Source organism: Arachis ipaensis, chromosome B4 (genome assembly GCF_059453495.1).
Source record: "Arachis ipaensis isolate K30076 ecotype BB chromosome B4, ASM5945349v1, whole genome shotgun sequence".
Lineage (NCBI taxonomy): Eukaryota > Viridiplantae > Streptophyta > Magnoliopsida > Fabales > Fabaceae > Arachis > Arachis ipaensis.
In genome coordinates this window covers 109,395,615-109,418,781 of record NC_142439.1, presented here as the reverse complement: position 1 = coordinate 109,418,781, position 23,167 = coordinate 109,395,615, and the positions used below count along the sequence as shown (strand labels likewise).

The 23,167-nt window shown below is 37.9% G+C and overlaps 2 pseudogenes; both read left to right on the top strand.

Annotated features, from left to right (window-relative positions):
• Positions 1 to 6,995: 6,995 nt before the first annotated feature.
• On the top strand, positions 6,996 to 11,540 carry LOC148568738 (uncharacterized; annotated as a pseudogene).
• Positions 11,541 to 16,045: 4,505 nt separating this feature from the next.
• LOC148568737 (uncharacterized) lies at positions 16,046 to 19,623 on the top strand (annotated as a pseudogene).
• Positions 19,624 to 23,167: the final 3,544 nt, after the last annotated feature.

Below are 23,167 nucleotides of genomic sequence, written 5' to 3'. Positions count from 1 at the left end.
TGACAGGTCAGAGAATCGAAGCAAGTCAAGAGGAAAGTACAAGCCAAGAAAGGAGTTCATTTGTCACCATTGTGGCAAGCCGGGGCATATCAAGAGGTATTGTAGGTTCTTGAAAAGAGAACAATCAAGAGGAAGAAATAAAGACAAAGGTAAAGATAGTGACAAAGAAACTGCTGCTATTGTTTATGAAGATGTTCTTATCACATATGATAAAAATTATGTGAATCTTGTCTATGATGATTCCACTTGGATTATGGACTCTGGTGCCTCATGTCATGTCACTCCAAAACGTAAATTTTTCACTTCCTATACTGCTGGAAATTTTGACAAGATCAAATTGGGAGATAAAGGAGTGTGTGATATCATTGGTATGGGTGATATGTGGCTTGAAACTAACATGGGATGCAAGTTGCAGTTGAAGAATGTTAGGCATGCGCCAGATATGCGGTTCAATCTCATTTCAGTGAAGGTATTGGATCAAGAGGGGTATTGCACTTCCTTTGGTAGTGGAAAATGCAAGATTACCAAAGGGACTCTCATTGTTGCTACAGAAGACAATACTCTCACTACTCTCTACCGGTTGCAAGCAAAGTTGGACAAAGAAGATGTGAATGTAGCTGATGATTCCTCTTCTGATTTGTGGCATATACGTCTTGGTCACTTGAGCGAGAAAGGACTAAGTGTCTTGGCCAAGTAGCACTCACTTCCAGTGAAAGGTACAACTTTAAATACTTGCACTCATTATTTTGTTGGAAAGTATGCTAGAGTATCATTTCATAATTCTGGACCTCATAGGAGATCACATGTTCTAGATTTAGTTCACACTGATGTTTGCACTATGGATGCTAAGACACTAGGTGGTGCATCATATTTTGTTACTTTTATTGATGATTATTCTCGAAAAGTGTGGGCTTTTGTTTTGAAATCTAAAGACCAGGTGCTCGGCATCTTCAAACACTTTCATGCAAGTGTTGAAAGAGAAACAGGAAGGAAATTGAAATGTGTTCGAGCAGATAATGATGGTGAATACAGGGATTCGTTTGAAGAGTATTGTAAAGGACATGGAATCAAGCTTGAGAAGACGGTTCCTAAAACTCCTCAACATAATGGAGTTGCTGAGAGAATGAATCGTACTATCAATGATAGAGTTAGGTGTATGCTCTCTCATGCAAAGTTGCCTAAATCTTTTTGGGGTGAAGCGATGAGGACTGCAGTAGGTTTGATCAATCTTTCTCCTTCAGTTCCACTAAATGGTGATGTTCGAGAGAAAGTTTAGAGAGGAAAAGATGTCTCCTATAGTCACTTAAGAGTGTTCGGCTGCAGAGTTTTTGTTCACATTCCAAGAGATGAAAGGTCTAAACTTGATGGAAAGTCAAAGCAGTGTATCTTCATGGGTTATGGTCAGGAAGACTTTGGTTACAGATTATGGGATCCGGTGAGCAAGAAGATAATTAGAAGCCGAGATGTAATTTTTCTTGAAGACCAAACTATTGAAGATCTTGAGAAGACAGATAAGTCAACAATAACCGTTAGACGTTCTGTTAATGATGAACTTGGTCCTTCCACTAGACGTCCTGTTGATGGGGGAGATGTTCAAGTTGATAATGATGGTGATGATTTGCATGATGAACCTACACCTCAACCTGAGGTGCCAGATATTGAAGTTCCACCTGAACCACCAGTTGAGCCTGAATTGAGAAGATCTACTAGAGAGCGTCATCCTTCTCAGAAATACTCTCCTCATGAGTATGTGATGAACACTGAGACTGGGGAGCCAGAGAGCTACCAGGAAGCTATGTCTGATGAGCATAAGGAAGATTGGTTGAAGGCCATGCAAGAAGAAATGAAATCCTTGCATGAGAATCATACTTTTGAATTGGTGAAGTTGCTGAAGGGTAAGAGAGCATTCAAAAATAAATGGGTGTTCAAGTTGAAAGCGGATGAAAATGTCTCACGGCCAAGGTACAAAGCTTGATTAGGTTTTGAGCAAAAGAAAGGTATTGATTTTGAGGAGATTTTCTCTCCAGTTGTGAAGATGTCCTCTATTCGAGTTGCGCTTGGATTGGCAGCTTGCTTGAATTTAGAGGTTGAGCAGCTTGATGTGAAGACTGCATTCCTTCACGGTGACATAGATAAAGAAATCTATATGGAGCAACCAGAGGATTTCGAGGTTAAAGGAAAGGAGCACCTTGTATGCAAGTTGAAGAAGAGCTTATATGGGTTGAAGCAAGCGCAAAGGCAGTGGTACACGAAGTTTTTCCTTCATGGAAGGTCATGGGTATAGTGAGACTTCTTTTGATCATTGTGTCTATGTTAAGAAATTCTCTGATGGTGATTTTATAATTCTCTTGCTTTATGTTGATGATATGTTGATTGTTGGTCACGACACTAAGAAGATTGAAAGTCTCAAGAAAGACTTGAACAGATCCTTTGCTATGAAGGATTTAGGTCCTGCAAAGAAAATCCTTGGCATGAGTATCACTCGTGACTGGAAGAATGGAAAACTGTGGTTGTCACAGCAGAAGTACATTGATAATGCTTTAGAGAGGTTTAGCATGAGTAATTTCAAACCTGTTAGTACTCCACTTGCTAGTCATTTCAAGCTGAGTTCGCAGCAATGTCCTACAAGTGAGAAAAAGAAAGCAGAAATGAAGAAGATTCCATATGCATCTGCAGTTGGTAGTTTGATGTATGCTATGGTTTGCACCAGGCCGGATATTGCTCATGCCGTTGGAATTGTTAGTCGATTTCTCTCTAATCCTGGCAAGGAACACTGGCAAGCAGTGAAGTGGATTCTCAGATACCTTAATGGTACTTCCAGAGTTTGTTTATGCTTTGGGAGTGGCAAACCTGTGTTGGATGGTTACACAGATGCAGATATGGCTGGGGATCTTGATTCAAGGAAGTCTACTTCTGGTTATATGATGACTTTTGCAGGGGGAGCTATGTCGTGACAATCTCGACTTCAGAAATGTGTTGCTTTGTCTACTACAGAGGCAGAATACATTACTGTTGTTGAAGCTTCTAAGGAACTCTTGTGGATGAAAAAATTTGTACAAGAGTTAGGCATCAATCAAGAGAAGTTTGTGTTATTCTGTGACAGTCAGAGTGCTATCCATCTCAGCAAGAATCCGACATTTCATTCCAGATCGAAGCACATAGAGGTGAGGTATCATTGGATACGTCAAGCGCTTGAGATGAAGTCATATACACTTGAGAAGATCCATACTGATGATAATGGTTCATATATGATGACTAAGAATTTACCTACAGTGAAGTTTGATTACTGCAAAGAGAAGGCGGGCTTAGTAGAGCAGCCTATCCCCACTTAAGTTGGTGAGTGAGAGATTTGTTGGTGGGTCCCCAACCAAGTGGGGCCCATAAGTTTTAAAAGAGAAAAAAATAAATAAACAAAGAAAGTGGCATATAAGCCATGGAGGGAGAGAGAACGAGAGGCTTGGCTTTCTCATTTACAAAAAAAAAAAAAAAGGAACAGTGTGGCGTCGAAGAGGAGAAGAATTTGGGGGAAAAGAGCATGTCAACCTTGATCATATTGACTTAGTAAACTTGCTCCATTTCTTATGAAATTTTAGTATGTTATTCCTGGTGTAGAGATGAACATTAGGATATAACTTGCCAGTTGTATTGCCTTCTCTTTTGTCTGATTTGAGATACCCACTTTATGGAGGATTTATGTTGATTCCACCAGTTTTGGTGATGTATTTTGTTGATTGTTGAGATGCCCTAGTGTCACTAGAAAGACTGTTTGTGTACCCATTATTCTGATAGTGGAAGATTTTTCTGGACTAGGTCCCGTGAATTTTTTGTCCCTCTTTTGGAAGTTTTTCCACGTTAAAATTCTGGTGTCTGATAATTTAATTTCTGTCATTATAATTGTTGCTTGGAGTATCTTTGATATTGCCTATTTAATCGCACAAGTTGTGGAAAAATTATTTCTGGTGCTTTCGCTGTTAGTAGGGGTGGCAGGCGGGGAAACCCGCCCCGCCCCGCCCCGCCCTACCCCGCCTATTCAGGCGGTCCCAAAATCCTAGCCCGCCCCGCCTAATGGCGGGCTGGCGAGTTAGCCCGCCTAATTAATTGGTTTTTTTTTTTTTATATTTTTAAGGACATATCTAATATCTTCTATTTAAATCAATATAAATACAAATATTAAATATAAATACTCTTTAAAATAAATAAACATAATCCAATTATTCAAAATTCAAAAACATAGTTATAAATAGTCCCATAGACAAAATAAATATATAATCCAAAGTCCAAAAACATAATTATAAATAGTCTTCAAAGCAAATTAAATTTAATTCAATACACTTAATTTTCATCTTCATCTTCATGTAAGTCAATAACATCATTGGAATCAACTCCTGAAGAATAGCCTTCTCCTTTTGCAATATCTTCCTGATCTTTATCTTCCTCTAGAAAAAAGTAAATAAATATATTAGCAAAATAGTACATAATAATGTTCAAAATCACTCAAGTATGTATGTCAAAAATATAATATACCAAAATCATCATATCCACGTATCCAATTTCTGGTGCAAATCACCGCTTTAATATTATCTGACAACAAACGACTTCTATACTTATTCAAAACATGAGAACCCATGCTAAATGCAGATTCTGAAGCCACTGTAGTAATAGGAATGCTCAACAAATCTCGTGCCATTAGTGATAGTGTTGGAAAACGATGATGGTTGTCTTTCCACCATTGCAAAACATCAATGATTGCATCATTGCAAAATAATGTTGCCTCACTCAAATAAATATCCAGTTGGTTCTTTCCACTTTTCACTTCAACTTCTTGATTACGGGACATCAAATCCTTTGCATTACAAACAATATATGAATTAAAAAGCATGAAAAATAAAAAATACATATAACCAAGTAGATAAAAATACTTACACCAACAATTTTAATAAGCTGAGTTCCAATTGCAGAAGATGTTGCTTGAGAAAAATTACTTGAAAGTTGGGAAGAACTCTCTATAGTTGTAGAGGAATTTTGGTCATAAACCTCAAAAATCTTGTATAACTTACTCTTCACATGCTCCACTTTGTCTTTAGCACTAATAGGATCAATCTCATTATAGTAATGAACCAAAGTGTTGAGTTTAAATCTAGGATCAAGAACTGCCCCAAATACAAGAACAATACTGTATTCTTCCCAATATTTCTTGAACTTAATCATCATTTTTTCTCCCATGTTCCTTATAAGCACTTCATCATTCTTCAAACTATTCATTAAAATAAGCTGGATTTGCCAAACTTGTAAAAAATACAAGTTGGATGTTGGGTAAGAAGTTCCAGACATCAACTTGGTAGTTTCGTAAAATGGTAACAAGAAATCACATATCTTTTCAGTTCTTCTCCACTCATCTGATGAAGGACAATACTCCCTAAACCCAGCTTCTTTTACTTTATACATTTCAAAAGCTTTCTTATAAGGAATAGCACTTGCAAGCATTGCATAAAGTGAATTCCACCTAGTAGGAACATCTAAACATAATGCAGTCGTATATTCAAGTCCCTCAATATCTTCAAAACATTCTTTAAAGTTAACCATTCGACTTTAAGATTTTCTCAGAAACTTAATAGACTCTCTAATATTATACACTGCATCACCACATATTTTCATTCCATCTTGGACAATAAGATTTAAAATATGAGCAGAGCAACGAACATGAAAGAATTTACCACCACACAACAATGAACCATGCACATCCAAAGTACTTTTCAAGTGTTCAACACAAGTATCATTAGAAGAAGCATTATCTAAAGTAATGGAAAAAATCTTTTTATCAATTTTTCACTCAGTCAAAAGCGTAAAGATTTTAGAAGACAACTCAAATCCTGTGTGAGGAGGAGGCATATGACAAAAATTGAGAATTTTACTCTGTAATTTCCAGTTCTCATCAACAAAATGTGCAGTCAAACATATAAACCCCTCATTGGTACTGGAAGTCCAAAGATCAGATGTTAAGCAAATTCTATTTGGAATGGAAACTAAAATTTTTTTAAGTTTCGCAACTTCTCTCTTGTGAACTTTCACTATGTCAGCCTTAACCGTATTTCTAGAAGGAAGTTTCAAAGTTGGACTAATATATTTCACCCAATTTCTAAATCTCCTATCATCAACCATATTAAAAGGCTTATCCCCAGCAACTACATACCCAGCAAACATATCTCTAGCCACTCCTGAATCAATCTTAAGTGAACCCATTTTAAGTTGCAATTCTGCTATAGTCTGACCAATATCTTCATGCTTAATTTGAGTACAACTATCAAGATGCCATTTTATAGTAGAAGTGTCATATCGCTTACCTCCAGCTTTAAACACCTTCTTGCATCCTTTACACTCAGCACGTTCTACTCCATCCTTATCTGGATCGAGCTTTTTGAAAAAATTCCAAACATCGGAGGTTGCTGGTCTCGGTCTTTTCAAACTAGGTTCATCAACCTCGACCGGAGCAGCCTCAGAACCAGCTCCAGTAGTAACAAGGTTACTCACAGTTTCAGAATTCATATTTTCTGAAATAAAAGCAAATGTAAATTATTTATATGAACTAGGTTCATCAACCATTAGCAAACCACACAAAAAACAGCAAACAATTTTTGAATCCGCATCAGATTCAAGTATTCAACCAAATATCAACCATTATCAACCATAATCAAAACTCAACCATTATGAAACAACACAAAAAACAGGAAATAATTTCTGAATCCGCATCAGATTCAAGTATTCAACCAAATATCAACCATTATCAACCATAATCAAAACTCAACCATGATCAGATTTAACCAAATATCAACCATAATCAAAACTCAACCAAATATCAACCCTAATTTACCTATATCAAACAGCCCAAAATACAACAAACAAACCTAAATTGATGAATCTCAAACCCTAAGCCAGAAAACTAACCAAAGGAGGCGAGGACCAGGACAGAGGAGGCGAGGAGCAGCCGTGTCGCAGCGATGAAGATAAACAAGGAGACCCAGAGTCCCAGAGAGCGAGACCAGCAGCGAGAGGACAAGACCCAGGAGCCCAGTATGCCACGATGACCGAAGATCGACGGTGACTCAGTGACTTCGACTCAGCGACCGTCAGGGGTGAGGACGGAACTCTGAAGTGCGAGCTGAGGTCGATGGAAGTGCGAGACGGCGGGTGTGAGGTGTGACCGTGTGAGAGACTGAGAGTGACGGTGAGGATTGAAGACCTTGGGGACGAAGCTGAAGGCTAAACGCTGGAGACTGGAGAAGCTGAAGGCTGAAGCCTCTGTGTTGACTGTTGAGGATGACCGAGTGAGAGACTTAGAGTGACGGTGAGGAACTGAGGAACTGACGGTGAGGAACTGAGGAACCGAGTGAGAGCCGTCGAGGAGACTGGAGACGAGAAACTGAGGAAGCTGCAACTGCAAATCTGGAAGTGGAATTAGGGATTCATTAGGGTTTCGCTGGGGAATGGGGATTGGGTCGGGTCGGGGTGGGTGGGTTCATGGGTTTAGCCTTAAAAAAAAAAGCCTCAGTCCGCCGGGAAAGCCCGCCCCGCCCCGCCAAAGCCCACGGATTAAGCGGTTTGGATTATGCGGACTTTTGTCTTTCGGCGGTCCCAAATTTTCAGCCCAGTCTGCCTTTTTTAGCGAATTACGCAGCCCGGTCCGACAGATTTAGGCCCGTTTGCCACCCCTAGCTGTTAGACAGGTTCTTGTTTTAAACCTATGTTGAGTTTTCCAACAATCTGCCATTCCCAGCGAAAGAGGAGAAGAGTTCCCACGTAAAAGGATTGATTTAGTCACACGTTATGAATTAAATGGCTAAACCGCTAAAGTGTTGACTTTGACGGTACTGCGAGTCTGTTTCAGTTTTAATCTAGCATAGCATAATAACTCTAACAGAGCATGATAACCTTGACGGCACCTTTTATTTTTCCCTTAAATTACAAATGGGTAACAGAGATTAATTTCATTTTCGACACTAACGCATCTATATCTGCCGTTTTTTCTAAACCTAGTTTATTGCTGATTAACTATGGTGGATGAATGAGAGTCTGACGCCTGCAAAGGAAGGATGCATTTTGACCTGTTATGACCTTGTTAATGGCCGTAACACTATTTAGCATTTACAGAATCTTTTTCCTTTTTGATTAACCAATTATATAGAAGAAGAAAAATAAAAAAAAATTGGAAAAAATTAATTTGAACATAATCGATAATTAGCATAGTAGTTAAAATCGAACCGATAATCAAACTGGTTAAATTATTAGTTCATTAGTTTATTGGTTCAATCGATAAATTACTAATTGAGCCGATAAAAGTGGTCCTGCATAAATAAAAAAATATAAAATAATCAAATAACAAGTATTAAACCAAAATTAATATAAAATATATGACAACAATTAATTATCAATTTCTAAAAATATTTAATAGAAAAATTTCAATTAGCATTAAATCTAGATTAAAACAATTAAAGAATAACAATCAAATATTAAACCTATACTAAAACAGCAATAATCAAATATTAAAATAGGAACAATCAATGACAACAATAAAGTATTCTGTACGAATTTCAGTTAGCATCAAATTTCTATTTTAAACTTACGTTAAAACAACATCAATTTTATACATGAATTCTAATTGCTTTCAAATTTTTTGGTTTCCCACGGTATTTCCCAACCCGATAGGACAAGGACTAATCTGTCGCGGTACTGAGTTCCATTTAAGGGTTTGTCGCTGGCCAATGTGTTGCTGCATACACAAGGCAGGATTCGAACCCCCGACACTTGCTTAAGCGGACTAGTGAGCTAACCACTAGACCAACCCAACTTAGTTTGCTTTCAAATTTTTTATTAAGTGTAGGGGTGACAAAACGGGTTGAACTCGTCGGGTCGACCCGCTAAAAAAGCGGGTCAGGCTAGGATTTGGAGCCCGCCAAATTAAAAAAATTCGTCAAACCCGCACCGCCAAATTGGCGGGTTTTGGTGGGGCAGGGCGGGCCGGTCCGCCGGGCTCATGATTTTTATTTTTATTTTTTTATTAAATAAAAGAGTGATTACTATTATAAAATTAATAATTATAGAATTTTCAAATGTAAGACCCAGAATCTTTGAAAAGTCTTTTTATGATCAAGTCTCAAATCATATAGTTATTTATAGCCTTAATTTCAGAAATTATTTTATTAAAGATAATTAAGGCAAGTTTTGATTTATTGAACTTGAGATAAGTTACGATTATTATCCAATTTTGTAATTATTGGATTATTTTCTATATTCAGAGTATAAAGTTGGTAGTTGTGAAATAATAAGGATTTCTATATGATTTGAATTAAATAAGTAATATTTTCAATATTAATTCTGCTACTTTGGAAAATAAGGGATTTAATTATATTACTCCTAATTATTTGATTTGGACATTTTATTGAAAATAATTTATGAAATTGATGAGCAAATAGTATTTTTATACATTATTATTAATGGATTAGAATTTATTTCTAATTATTATAATATCCCTATTTTTATTTGAAATTACTAAAATACCCCTAACCCTAAATTTTGAAATGAAACCCTAACCCTAAAAACCCTAACCCGACCCGGTTTCCCCATAGCTGCTGCAGCCTTCCCTTCTAACAGCAGTGGCAATACACGCAATTCCCCTTGATTTCCATGAAAGAGAGAAACTGAGGTAGAGTGGGGGATGGAGACTGAGTTGCGGCAGAGGAGAGGCGGAAGGAAGCTCATCGTGTTGCCGTCGCCGCGCCACCGCGCCGTCGCGTCGTTGCCGTCGTTGGAGAAGCTTCGCGCACCGCCGTCACTCCCTGGCGCCACCGCAGAAGCCGCCCTCCCCGATGCCATAAATCGCGAAGAGGAGAGAGGACTCGCGCCGCCTCCGCCACTGTCAATCCATCGAAGCTGGCGCGAGAAAAGAGGAGGAAGGGGCGCTGTCGTGCGCCGTCGCCGCCGCACCTGGGCATCGCTGCTGCAAGCTCACGTTGCCGCGACGCTGCCGGAGCTTCCATGGCCGTCAGAAACTGCCACCTACCTCCGCCACTGCTAGGGTTCGCCGCCGGTGCGCCGTTGAAAGGAAGGCCGTTCAGTCACGCCGAGCAGGAGAGACAGAGAGATCTGAAGGTGTGCTGGGAACCCAACCACCGTGCCTGGCCACCGATCGCGTCACTGGCGCCGCCTCGGTCGGAACTGCCGCCATCAGAAAAGGGTTCTGGTCGCCAGGAGTGGTTCTGCGACTCCCGGGACCACCGCCGGAGCTTCTGGCTACTTCTGCCGTCGCCGGAAAAATTGCCGGTAAGGGTTCATTCGAGGTTTCTGCCTTTTTAGTTTTCGAGATGGTTTTGATGCTGTACGGTTTTTCCAGTTGATCCGCCAGAGCTTCTGGCCGCCGCTGGAGCTGTTGCCGGGCCGGTTCGAAATCGCAGCTGCTTCGTTTTGTTAATTCAGTGAGTATTTCTATTCCGAATGCCTCGCATTGGTACCATGTTGTGTTTGGTTAATGATTATGAGTTTTGGTAACGTGGGGTCGAGTCCTGACTGTTATGTGTTGCAATTAGAGTTGTTGAGATTGTTGAGAAAGCAAGTGGAGCTGAGTTGTTGCCTGCGGTTGATTTCGAGTTGAGGCTAAAAGGATTCTGTGACGCGTTTGAGTTATGGAATTTGCGTTTTGAGGTAGGGGCGCTTTCCAAAAACTATAGTTTATTATTGGAATTATTACATATGGGTACTGATGTGAGATATTGTGTATTTGGTGATTGTATCTGCCTTATGTATTATTTGATTGACTCGAATGACTATGGATGTTGGTTTGGCCGAATTGTTGTGTGGCTTGTGAAATGTAATGTTTGAAGTTGATTCTTTAAAGATTTGAAATGAGTTTAATCCGTTGAGGATTGGTTTGAATTGAGTCAATTATTTTGATGATGTGGAAGATAGAATACTCTTGAAATTCAGCCTGTGTTGCTTTAATTGATTTGGTTTTGATAAATGATTTATTGCTGAACCGATTCTTTAAAGCTTTGGAAATGAGTTAAATCGGTTGATATTGAGTTGATTTTTGAAATGGCTTCCTTGAGATATGCCACTGAGGCGACTGTTGGACTTAGCTTGCTTTTGAATTGATTTCTGGTTTTGAGCTGTTGAAAAGGAATGAGAAACGGTTTAGTTGGGACCCGAACCGGGTGGCAAAAGTCCAAGTTTTAGGGGAGGTGCTGCCGAAATTTCTATAGAACCCGAGTCCTTATTTGAAATGTTAATTGGGGAATTTTGAGTTTAATGCCTTTCCTATCTATTTTGAGGATTGTGAAATTATGGCTTCTTTATTACCTTTACTTAGAACAATTAAGAAAGCAATGAAGTTATGCTTTGAAAGAATTATTGAAAAGAGAATCATGATTTATCCTTATTTTCCAAGAAGAACAGTATGTCTTTGGGTACAAGTCATTTGAAAGAGAATTTTGCTTTGAGGCTGTTTTAAAAGGTAAAACGGGTTTATGTTTTTCTCTATTAAACACAAAGATTGTCCCTTGGGAGAGTTTTCGTGATTTTAAAAGGAATTGGATTTCGATTGATGAGCCTCATTATTTTGACGTTTTAAATAAGGTTCAAAGTATCTTTTGAACTCTAGTTTAACACAACAAAAATGATTCTCTTATCAGTTTGAAACGCTTCAGATTTAATTATGGAATTGAAGCCGGTTCTGTTTAAGTAAAGGAAATGGTTTTGAAAGAAGTAAAGGTTACGTGACTCGGTTTGGCTTAGATCCTATTTTCTTACTCAAATCAGAAAGCCAATGTTTTAATGATTTTAAATGATTTTGGCGAAATGAGATATGTTATTCTCCCCTAAAGATTTGGGACTCTGCCGAGAAACCTTGTTATAAAATCCCATTGTTGAATGGATGATTTTGAGTGTTTCCAAAAAGAATCTTTAACTTGCCATGGTTATGGAAGTTTGGAAAGAGGATGCCGAGAGTGGCATTGTTTTCAAAGGGGAATTTACCTTGAGTAAAAGTGGCTTATGAGCCTAAAATGATTTGAGAAATGAGATCTTTAAAGCCAAGGCTGAAAAGAGTTGAAACTCGATTTCAAAGTGAAATGAATTGAGGAAATGATTTATGGCTTAAATGCCGACTTTATGAATTTAATGATGTTGAATGGTGGAAGTGCTGTTTTGTTGTGAGCCGGAATGGCTGTGTATGATTATACATATTGGTTGGTTTTGGATTGAACCGTGAGCCGGAATGGCTGTGTACGATATGAATATTGGCTGGTTCTGGACTGAACCGTGAGCCGGATGGCTGAGATGGATGTTGATCCATGGATGAGATTGAATGCATGTTTATGCTGAATCATTGATAAATGTGAATGTTGCACTTCCACTATCTGAGATACGAGTTTCCCTGGGTAGTAGCAGTGGCTAGCCACCACGTGCTCCAGGTCGAGACTTGATACTCTGTTGACCCTATGTCGTAAGTGTGGCCGGGCACTGTGAAAGGCCCGGATGAGCTCGCCCCCATAAATATTCACCAGTGATGGTGATGGATAAATATTCACCAGTGAGGGTGATGGATATGGATCATGATTATGATCAAGTTTATGATGAGTATAACTCGAGTTGGGGATGCACGACAGAGGGACAGTCCAATGGTTAGCTACCAGGACTTGTCGGGTTGGCTTTATAACCGACAGATGATATCATCAGCCACTAGGGACAGGCATGCATCATATGCATTTGTGTGACATTGGTTGGGTGTGCATATTATACTTGGTTTGCCTATGTGATTAATTGCTAATTGTTTTACTTGTAATAACTGTTTGTTTGTGCTTGAACTTCCTATCTGTGTTTGCATCTGGGACTCTGTTGGATTGTGGTGATTGGTTGCTGGTTGGATTGTTTGGGCCTAGGGCCGTGGTTGGAATAAGATGAACTGATGGTTGATTTCGGTTTTGTGTTTCTGGTTTGGAATAAAATATGAAAGGCTATTTTGGTTTCGCTTAGATAAACCGCTGTGAAAGGCTTTTGAGTTTTTGAGAATTGAACGGTTCTTCTTTCCGAAAAGATTTTCGACTTTACTTTCATTGTAAACCGTTGTTTTTGAAAAGAGGCATAAGACGGTTATGAATTACTGGTGCGATTATCTTCATGTATCCTATTACAGTAATTCCCAAAAACCCTCTACTGAGAACCCTTTCGAGGATGATGTTCTCACCCCCCTACATTTTTCCCCTTTCAGGATATGGGCGCAGAAGTTACGAAGAGTTCTTTTAGTTGTGGTTGAAATGCTCTGTATTGCTTTAGACTATTATTTGTACCCTCGCCTTTATCTTGAGATATTCTGTAAGAGGGGTAGGAATTGTATTGGATTATGTTTGTAATATTATATATATATATTTTTGTATATATATGGATGTACTCTTTATGAGTTTTGTAAGTTGTATGGTATTTATGGACGTATGTTATCGGATGAAAGTTTTTGGGAGCGGTATTGCGGTTTAAAGTTTCAAACAGGCTCATATTTTAGTATTAAATAAGATAAGTGTCGTCGTAATGTCCGACCTATCAGAGTCGCGCAGCCGGAAGCGTGAGCTTTGGTAGTTAGGGTGTTACATTATGGTATCAGAGCAGTTCTTCCTGTAGAGCCTGAGGAATGGACTGACTATGCTTCAGTTGCATACTCTGAGCGTTCGTCATGTATTAGGTCTTGTCGAATGACGAGAATTAGAGCTTTATGCACATGACAGTCTGTTGATTAACGCTGTTAGTCTTGCATTGCATAATTCCTGATATTAAGTTCGGCCGGCTTAATACTAGTGAAATATGTATATGAAAGCACTGATGGGTTATCATAGATGAAATCCTAGTTTTGAGTAAAGCGAATCGCGGGTTTTGGAAAAGTTGGAAACTACTTCTCGAGGCTATTCAGTTGTGTGTCTTGAATTCTGTTCGAGTTGACATGTTCTTTCATATCCTAACTTGAAGTTCTTATTTGCTAGACCTTTTGAAGAGTAATTTGATGTCTTCACTCTATTCCTCTATCCATATGTATTCTTGTTTGACCTTAAGTGCATATGCTGGTTTAAGATCTTTGTTGCATCTATCTTCCTCTGTTTGAGTTCTTCTTGATTCAAGTATTCTTTGATATAGCCTTGAACCTGTCTTAATGTGCTGTGACTTTTAACTCCGGATTCTGAGTCCATTCTTTGAGAAATTGTTGATTCAGTTTTTCTCTTACTTGACAGTGATCACAGCCAATTTTGAGATTTTATAAATTGCTGTTGATTAGATATATGCTTTTCTATATATGAGACTTTGAAATTATTTATACAGTTTAACAACTATTTCTTTCTAATACTTTGCCTGTACTTTTACTGGTTTACGCAATTGTACTTATTTTAAAAGTAAATTTTGACCTTCTAGTAATTTTACTATAGTTCCAATGGACATCTTTATTTGATTGTGTATTTGGATATTTTCTGAAATACTGGAAAGGAAGAATTTTTCGCTTTCATTCCGGTTGAGTTTCGTTTGATAAGCTTTACTTAACTTATTTTGAATTGAGTTTGGTTTAGCATACTACATAGTTTATGCCATTGTTGTTCTTTTGAAAGTGTTGGATTCATAGCTTTCTTCTTATGAACGGACTGGTTCCTTCTTAAGCTTTTCACCTCTATGAATGTCATACGTGACTCTGTTTTTAACTAATCTTTTATATCTTGTGAAATTACCATTGATCTTGGTTTGTCCTCTCTTGTGAATCTCATCTGTATGTGAGTCAGTTTGATTCGTTTCAAATTAGTGCATTGTTTATTCTCTCATTTTCTCTACAAGAGTTTTTAGTTAAAGATTTACCTTTGAGAAATTACTAATGATTGAGTTGTCTTTCCTATGACTTTTGTATTCTTTTGGAATAATTGAAAGCTTGTTTGATGAGTCATGCCTAGTGAATCTTGTTTGGACTACTTTGGTTTAAGATCCTTTCTTGCATGGCTTGAATTCTTTTTAGTGCATCTTAAACTTCTTGAATGTTCTTCTGAGATGGTGATTTCAAGAACACTTTTGGAGTCTTGTTTTGAACCTTTTAAAGAAGTTTTGAATCCTCTTTGAAGAAATATTAAACGGAATTTATTTTCTGTTGCTTGATGGATATTGAAACCATTGTTCAATTTTGACAAAGATGATTTTAAGTTGGCATATGCTATTTTAAATGAAGTTTTGAATAGCTTCGTCGTTTAATGGAAACCTGTCCGTTTGTAACGCACCACTTATTTCCTTTACCAAATTGTAAGCAAATTTTTACTTCGGAGTTTCTTTTCTAAAAAGAGTTTAATTTTCTCTTTCGTCTTTGCCATGATTTTATACACGCTTGTTTGAATATGAACTTTGGGAATTTTTGAACAAGCATTTATTTTGTTTTCTGAGTTTTATGATTGCCTTTGGTTAAGTTGTGCACCTAATTATCTTTCTAAAATATTTGAGGAAATATTTTAGCTCTTAGCCAAACTTGTGTGCATTTTGTTTTTAAAACTCTACATGATCTACTTCAACATGAAAGCGTATTAAGAGCAAAGCCACATTTATGCTTTTGTTACTCTTTTGAAGGATGTTGTTACTTAACTCCTCTTTCAGACTGCGAAGTGGTTTTTCTGCAAGTTTTCGATTCTTTTAAAAGCAATGTATTCGAAAGTATTTTAATTATGCTCTTGAGTTCTGTGAGCCTTGTCTTGGGTTTGAAATATTCTTTTCTGTAAACCTCATACTTCTTCGACCCAATTTGAATTTGGTTCAAATTAATGTGCTGATTCCTCCTATTGAATCTATTGAATTTCCTTGATCAAAGGGTTATCTTGAAGTTGTCAATTGAATTGAGTCTAGCAAACTTCATTGCTCGAGTGTCCTTGTTTATTTGGAATTGGATACATTCTCTCAAATCTTTGAGTACTATCCTTGACATTTGACTCTCCTTTTTAAATCTTGTGTCCTAAACCCTAAACCCTAAACCTTTTATTTTTCCCTTAAATTACAAATGGGTAACAGAGATTAATTTCATTTTCGACACTAACGCATCTATATCTGCCGTTTTTTCTAAACCTAGTTTATTGCTGATTAACTATGGTGGATGAATGAGAGTCTGACGCCTGCAAAGGAAGGATGCATTTTGACCTGTTATGACCTTGTTAATGGCCGTAACACTATTTAGCATTTACAGAATCTTTTTCCTTTTTGATTAACCAATTATATAGAAGAAGAAAAATAAAAAAAAATTGGAAAAAATTAATTTGAACATAATCGATAATTAGCATAGTAGTTAAAATCGAACCGATAATCAAACTGGTTAAATTATTAGTTCATTAGTTTATTGGTTCAATCGATAAATTACTAATTGAGCCGATAAAAGTGGTCCTGCATAAATAAAAAAATATAAAATAATCAAATAACAAGTATTAAACCAAAATTAATATAAAATATATGACAACAATTAATTATCAATTTCTAAAAATATTTAATAGAAAAATTTCAATTAGCATTAAATCTAGATTAAAACAATTAAAGAATAACAATCAAATATTAAACCTATACTAAAACAGCAATAATCAAATATTAAAATAGGAACAATCAATGACAACAATAAAGTATTCTGTACGAATTTCAGTTAGCATCAAATTTCTATTTTAAACTTACGTTAAAACAACATCAATTTTATACATGAATTCTAATTGCTTTCAAATTTTTTGGTTTCCCACGGTATTTCCCAACCCGATAGGACAAGGACTAATCTGTCGCGGTACTGAGTTCCATTTAAGGGTTTGTCGCTGGCCAATGTGTTGCTGCATACACAAGGCAGGATTCGAACCCCCGACACTTGCTTAAGCGGACTAGTGAGCTAACCACTAGACCAACCCAACTTAGTTTGCTTTCAAATTTTTTATTAAGTGTAGGGGTGACAAAACGGGTTGAACTCGTCGGGTCGACCCGCTAAAAAAGCGGGTCAGGCTAGGATTTGGAGCCCGCCAAATTAAAAAAATTCGTCAAACCCGCACCGCCAAATTGGCGGGTTTTGGTGGGGCAGGGCGGGCCGGTCCGCCGGGCTCATGATTTTTATTTTTATTTTTTTATTAAATAAAAGAGTGATTACTATTATAAAATTAATAATTATAGAATTTTCAAATGTAAGACCCAGAATCTTTGAAAAGTCTTTTTATGATCAAGTCTCAAATCATATAGTTATTTATAGCCTTAATTTCAGAAATTATTTTATTAAAGATAATTAAGGCAAGTTTTGATTTATTGAACTTGAGATAAGTTACGATTATTATCCAATTTTGTAATTATTGGATTATTTTCTATATTCAGAGTATAAAGTTGGTAGTTGTGAAATAATAAGGATTTCTATATGATTTGAATTAAATAAGTAATATTTTCAATATTAATTCTGCTACTTTGGAAAATAAGGGATTTAATTATATTACTCCTAATTATTTGATTTGGACATTTTATTGAAAATAATTTATGAAATTGATGAGCAAATAGTATTTTTATACATTATTATTAATGGATTAGAATTTATTTCTAATTATTATAATATCCCTATTTTTATTTGAAATTACTAAAATACCCCTAACCCTAAATTTTGAAATGAAACCCTAACCCTAAAAACCCTAACCCGACCCGGTTTCCCCATAGCTGCTGCAGCCTTCCCTTCTAACAGCAGTGGCAATACACGCAATTCCCCTTGATTTCCATGAAAGAGAGAAACTGAGGTAGAGTGGGGGATGGAGACTGAGTTGCGGCAGAGGAGAGGCGGAAGGAAGCTCATCGTGTTGCCGTCGCCGCGCCACCGCGCCGTCGCGTCGTTGCCGTCGTTGGAGAAGCTTCGCGCACCGCCGTCACTCCCTGGCGCCACCGCAGAAGCCGCCCTCCCCGATGCCATAAATCGCGAAGAGGAGAGAGGACTCGCGCCGCCTCCGCCACTGTCAATCCATCGAAGCTGGCGCGAGAAAAGAGGAGGAAGGGGCGCTGTCGTGCGCCGTCGCCGCCGCACCTGGGCATCGCTGCTGCAAGCTCACGTTGCCGCGACGCTGCCGGAGCTTCCATGGCCGTCAGAAACTGCCACCTACCTCCGCCACTGCTAGGGTTCGCCGCCGGTGCGCCGTTGAAAGGAAGGCCGTTCAGTCACGCCGAGCAGGAGAGACAGAGAGATCTGAAGGTGTGCTGGGAACCCAACCACCGTGCCTGGCCACCAATCGCGTCACTGGCGCCGCCTCGGTCGGAACTGCCGCCATCAGAAAAGGGTTCTGGTCGCCAGGAGTGGTTCTGCGACTCCCGGGACCACCGCCGGAGCTTCTGGCTACTTCTGCCGTCGCCGGAAAAATTGCCGGTAAGGGTTCATTCGAGGTTTCTGCCTTTTTAGTTTTCGAGATGGTTTTGATGCTGTACGGTTTTTCCAGTTGATCCGCCAGAGCTTCTGGCCGCCGCCGGAGCTGTTGCCGGGCCGGTTCGAAATCGCAGCTGCTTCGTTTTGTTAATTCAGTGAGTATTTCTATTCCGAATGCCTCGCATTGGTACCATGTTGTGTTTGGTTAATGATTATGAGTTTTGGTAACGTGGGGTCGAGTCCTGACTGTTATGTGTTGCAATTAGAGTTGTTGAGATTGTTGAGAAAGCAAGTGGAGCTGAGTTGTTGCCTGCGGTTGATTTCGAGTTGAGGCTAAAAGGATTCTGTGACGCGTTTGAGTTATGGAATTTGCGTTTTGAGGTAGGGGCGCTTTCCAAAAACTATAGTTTATTATTGGAATTATTACATATGGGTACTGATGTGAGATATTGTGTATTTGGTGATTGTATCTGCCTTATGTATTATTTGATTGACTCGAATGACTATGGATGTTGGTTTGGCCGAATTGTTGTGTGGCTTGTGAAATGTAATGTTTGAAGTTGATTCTTTAAAGATTTGAAATGAGTTTAATCCGTTGAGGATTGGTTTGAATTGAGTCAATTATTTTGATGATGTGGAAGATAGAATACTCTTGAAATTCAGCCTGTGTTGCTTTAATTGATTTGGTTTTGATAAATGATTTATTGCTGAACCGATTCTTTAAAGCTTTGGAAATGAGTTAAATCGGTTGATATTGAGTTGATTTTTGAAATGGCTTCCTTGAGATATGCCACTGAGGCGACTGTTGGACTTAGCTTGCTTTTGAATTGATTTCTGGTTTTGAGCTGTTGAAAAGGAATGAGAAACGGTTTAGTTGGGACCCGAACCGGGTGGCAAAAGTCCAAGTTTTAGGGGAGGTGCTGCCGAAATTTCTATAGAACCCGAGTCCTTATTTGAAATGTTAATTGGGGAATTTTGAGTTTAATGCCTTTCCTATCTATTTTGAGGATTGTGAAATTATGGCTTCTTTATTACCTTTACTTAGAACAATTAAGAAAGCAATGAAGTTATGCTTTGAAAGAATTATTGAAAAGAGAATCATGATTTATCCTTATTTTCCAAGAAGAACAGTATGTCTTTGGGTACAAGTCATTTGAAAGAGAATTTTGCTTTGAGGCTGTTTTAAAAGGTAAAACGGGTTTATGTTTTTCTCTATTAAACACAAAGATTGTCCCTTGGGAGAGTTTTCGTGATTTTAAAAGGAATTGGATTTCGATTGATGAGCCTCATTATTTTGACGTTTTAAATAAGGTTCAAAGTATCTTTTGAACTCTAGTTTAACACAACAAAAATGATTCTCTTATCAGTTTGAAACGCTTCAGATTTAATTATGGAATTGAAGCCGGTTCTGTTTAAGTAAAGGAAATGGTTTTGAAAGAAGTAAAGGTTACGTGACTCGGTTTGGCTTAGATCCTATTTTCTTACTCAAATCAGAAAGCCAATGTTTTAATGATTTTAAATGATTTTGGCGAAATGAGATATGTTATTCTCCCCTAAAGATTTGGGACTCTGCCGAGAAACCTTGTTATAAAATCCCATTGTTGAATGGATGATTTTGAGTGTTTCCAAAAAGAATCTTTAACTTGCCATGGTTATGGAAGTTTGGAAAGAGGATGCCGAGAGTGGCATTGTTTTCAAAGGGGAATTTACCTTGAGTAAAAGTGGCTTATGAGCCTAAAATGATTTGAGAAATGAGATCTTTAAAGCCAAGGCTGAAAAGAGTTGAAACTCGATTTCAAAGTGAAATGAATTGAGGAAATGATTTATGGCTTAAATGCCGACTTTATGAATTTAATGATGTTGAATGGTGGAAGTGCTGTTTTGTTGTGAGCCGGAATGGCTGTGTATGATTATACATATTGGTTGGTTTTGGATTGAACCGTGAGCCGGAATGGCTGTGTACGATATGAATATTGGCTGGTTCTGGACTGAACCGTGAGCCGGATGGCTGAGATGGATGTTGATCCATGGATGAGATTGAATGCATGTTTATGCTGAATCATTGATAAATGTGAATGTTGCACTTCCACTATCTGAGATACGAGTTTCCCTGGGTAGTAGCAGTGGCTAGCCACCACGTGCTCCAGGTCGAGACTTGATACTCTGTTGACCCTATGTCGTAAGTGTGGCCGGGCACTGTGAAAGGCCCGGATGAGCTCGCCCCCATAAATATTCACCAGTGATGGTGATGGATAAATATTCACCAGTGATGGTGATGGATAAATATTCACCAGTGAGGGTGATGGATATGGATCATGATTATGATCAAGTTTATGATGAGTATAACTCGAGTTGGGGATGCACGACAGAGGGACAGTCCAATGGTTAGCTACCAGGACTTGTCGGGTTGGCTTTATAACCGACAGATGATATCATCAGCCACTAGGGACAGGCATGCATCATATGCATTTGTGTGACATTGGTTGGGTGTGCATATTATACTTGGTTTGCCTATGTGATTAATTGCTAATTGTTTTACTTGTAATAACTGTTTGTTTGTGCTTGAACTTCCTATCTGTGTTTGCATCTGGGACTCTGTTGGATTATGGTGATTGGTTGCTGGTTGGATTGTTTGGGCCTAGGGCCGTGGTTGGAATAAGATGAACTGATGGTTGATTTCGGTTTTGTGTTTCTGGTTTGGAATAAAATATGAAAGGCTATTTTGGTTTCGCTTAGATAAACCGCTGTGAAAGGCTTTTGAGTTTTTGAGAATTGAACGGTTCTTCTTTCCGAAAAGATTTTCGACTTTACTTTCATTGTAAACCGTTGTTTTTGAAAAGAGGCATAAGACGGTTATGAATTACTGGTGCGATTATCTTCATGTATCCTATTACAGTAATTCCCAAAAACCCTCTACTGAGAACCCTTTCGAGGATGATGTTCTCACCCCCCTACATTTTTCCCCTTTCAGGATATGGGCGCAGAAGTTACGAAGAGTTCTTTTAGTTGTGGTTGAAATGCTCTGTATTGCTTTAGACTATTATTTGTACCCTCGCCTTTATCTTGAGATATTCTGTAAGAGGGGTAGGAATTGTATTGGATTATGTTTGTAATATTATATATATATATATTTTTGTATATATATGGATGTACTCTTTATGAGTTTTGTAAGTTGTATGGTATTTATGGACGTATGTTATCGGATGAAAGTTTTTGGGAGCGGTATTGCGGTTTAAAGTTTCAAACAGGCTCATATTTTAGTATTAAATAAGATAAGTGTCGTCGTAATGTCCGACCTATCAGAGTCGCGCAGCCGGAAGCGTGAGCTTTGGTAGTTAGGGTGTTACATCAAACACTTTTTTTTTATTTTGTTTTTATTCTTCTTTTCGTTATTAACTTTATTTATTTTATTTTACAATTTCATATATTTGTTCGAATTATGTTTTTTAAAATAAAGATAGTTCTATTGACAAATATTATTTTGAACAATTTTATTGAAGTTAAAAATTAAAAAAAGATAGTAAAAAAATTATATTATAATTTGACTATTTTTTATTTGTATTTGATTTTTTAATTATTATTTTTTAGTTAATTTTAATGAATTTTATTTTTCAAAAAAAAAAAGAGTCAACCGGACTAGCCCGTCGACCCGCCAATCCGCCATAAAGCGGGGCGGCTAGTATTTTGAACCTATTTTAGTTGGCGGGGCGGGCCGGCCCGCCCCTTTTATAGGGTGGGCCTAGGCGGGGCGGGACGGGTTGGGGCGGACTGGCCCGCTTTGCCACCCCTAATTAAGTGTCATCAGAGGCGGAGTTAGATGAAATATTAGAGGGAGATAAAAATTATTTACATAATAAAATAAGATTAAAATAAAATTTTAAAGGCGTTAAATTAAAATTTACATATAATTTATATGTAAAATATTAAAATTAGGGGACTATTGACCCTGAGTATCATTCTATACAAATACAAATTTTGGTTAACATCAATTTTTCTATTCTATACTACATTGAAAAAAAATAAATAAAAGCTCACCTTTTGTCCATAAACATAACCAAAGTTCAGTGTTATAATAAAACATCAAAGTATTCTGAGGGAGGGAGAGAGAGGAAAAAAGAGCAAGGGTAAGAGCATTTGCACTTCGAATTTAAGACAAAATTACTGTAGAATTTATTGTCGAAAAAATTCGATGGTAAACCATTATAGGTCACCAAAACACAGCGTTTTCATTAAATGGGTTTATCGGCGGATTTATCCGATGGTAAATCCGCTACTAACTTACATGCCTATTTTTTTTGCTTCCCTTCAATTATTATCGGCGAATTCAACGCCTATACCACCAATAAATCCGCCGCTACTTTATAACGCTAAATTCGACAGTACTTAACATTTTTCTTGTAGTGACCAACTTATCAATTTTTTGGTTCAATCGGCTGATTCTGTCCGGTTCTATCAACTATGATAACTATAACAAGATTAGAATTGGAAAAAATAAATTAAGATTTCATCTTGACTTGTCGTCACTCCGAAAAAAGAACAAGTGTGACTTTGGGCTGCACAATGATTTGCGACTCAATGGTTAAGTCGTTGCGAGAGGTTTCGTCATCCTCACTTATCGTTAGTTTGGGAAGTCGCCGCTAAGGAGTCATCGGCCACATTGAGGTCGGAGTTGGTGGCTAAATCAATGACGAAGGTTCCATCGGCGTTCTGCTACGTGGGTGCAAATGTTTGAAGTGTAAAAATGTCACTTTTTTATTTGTTGGTCAACTTCCA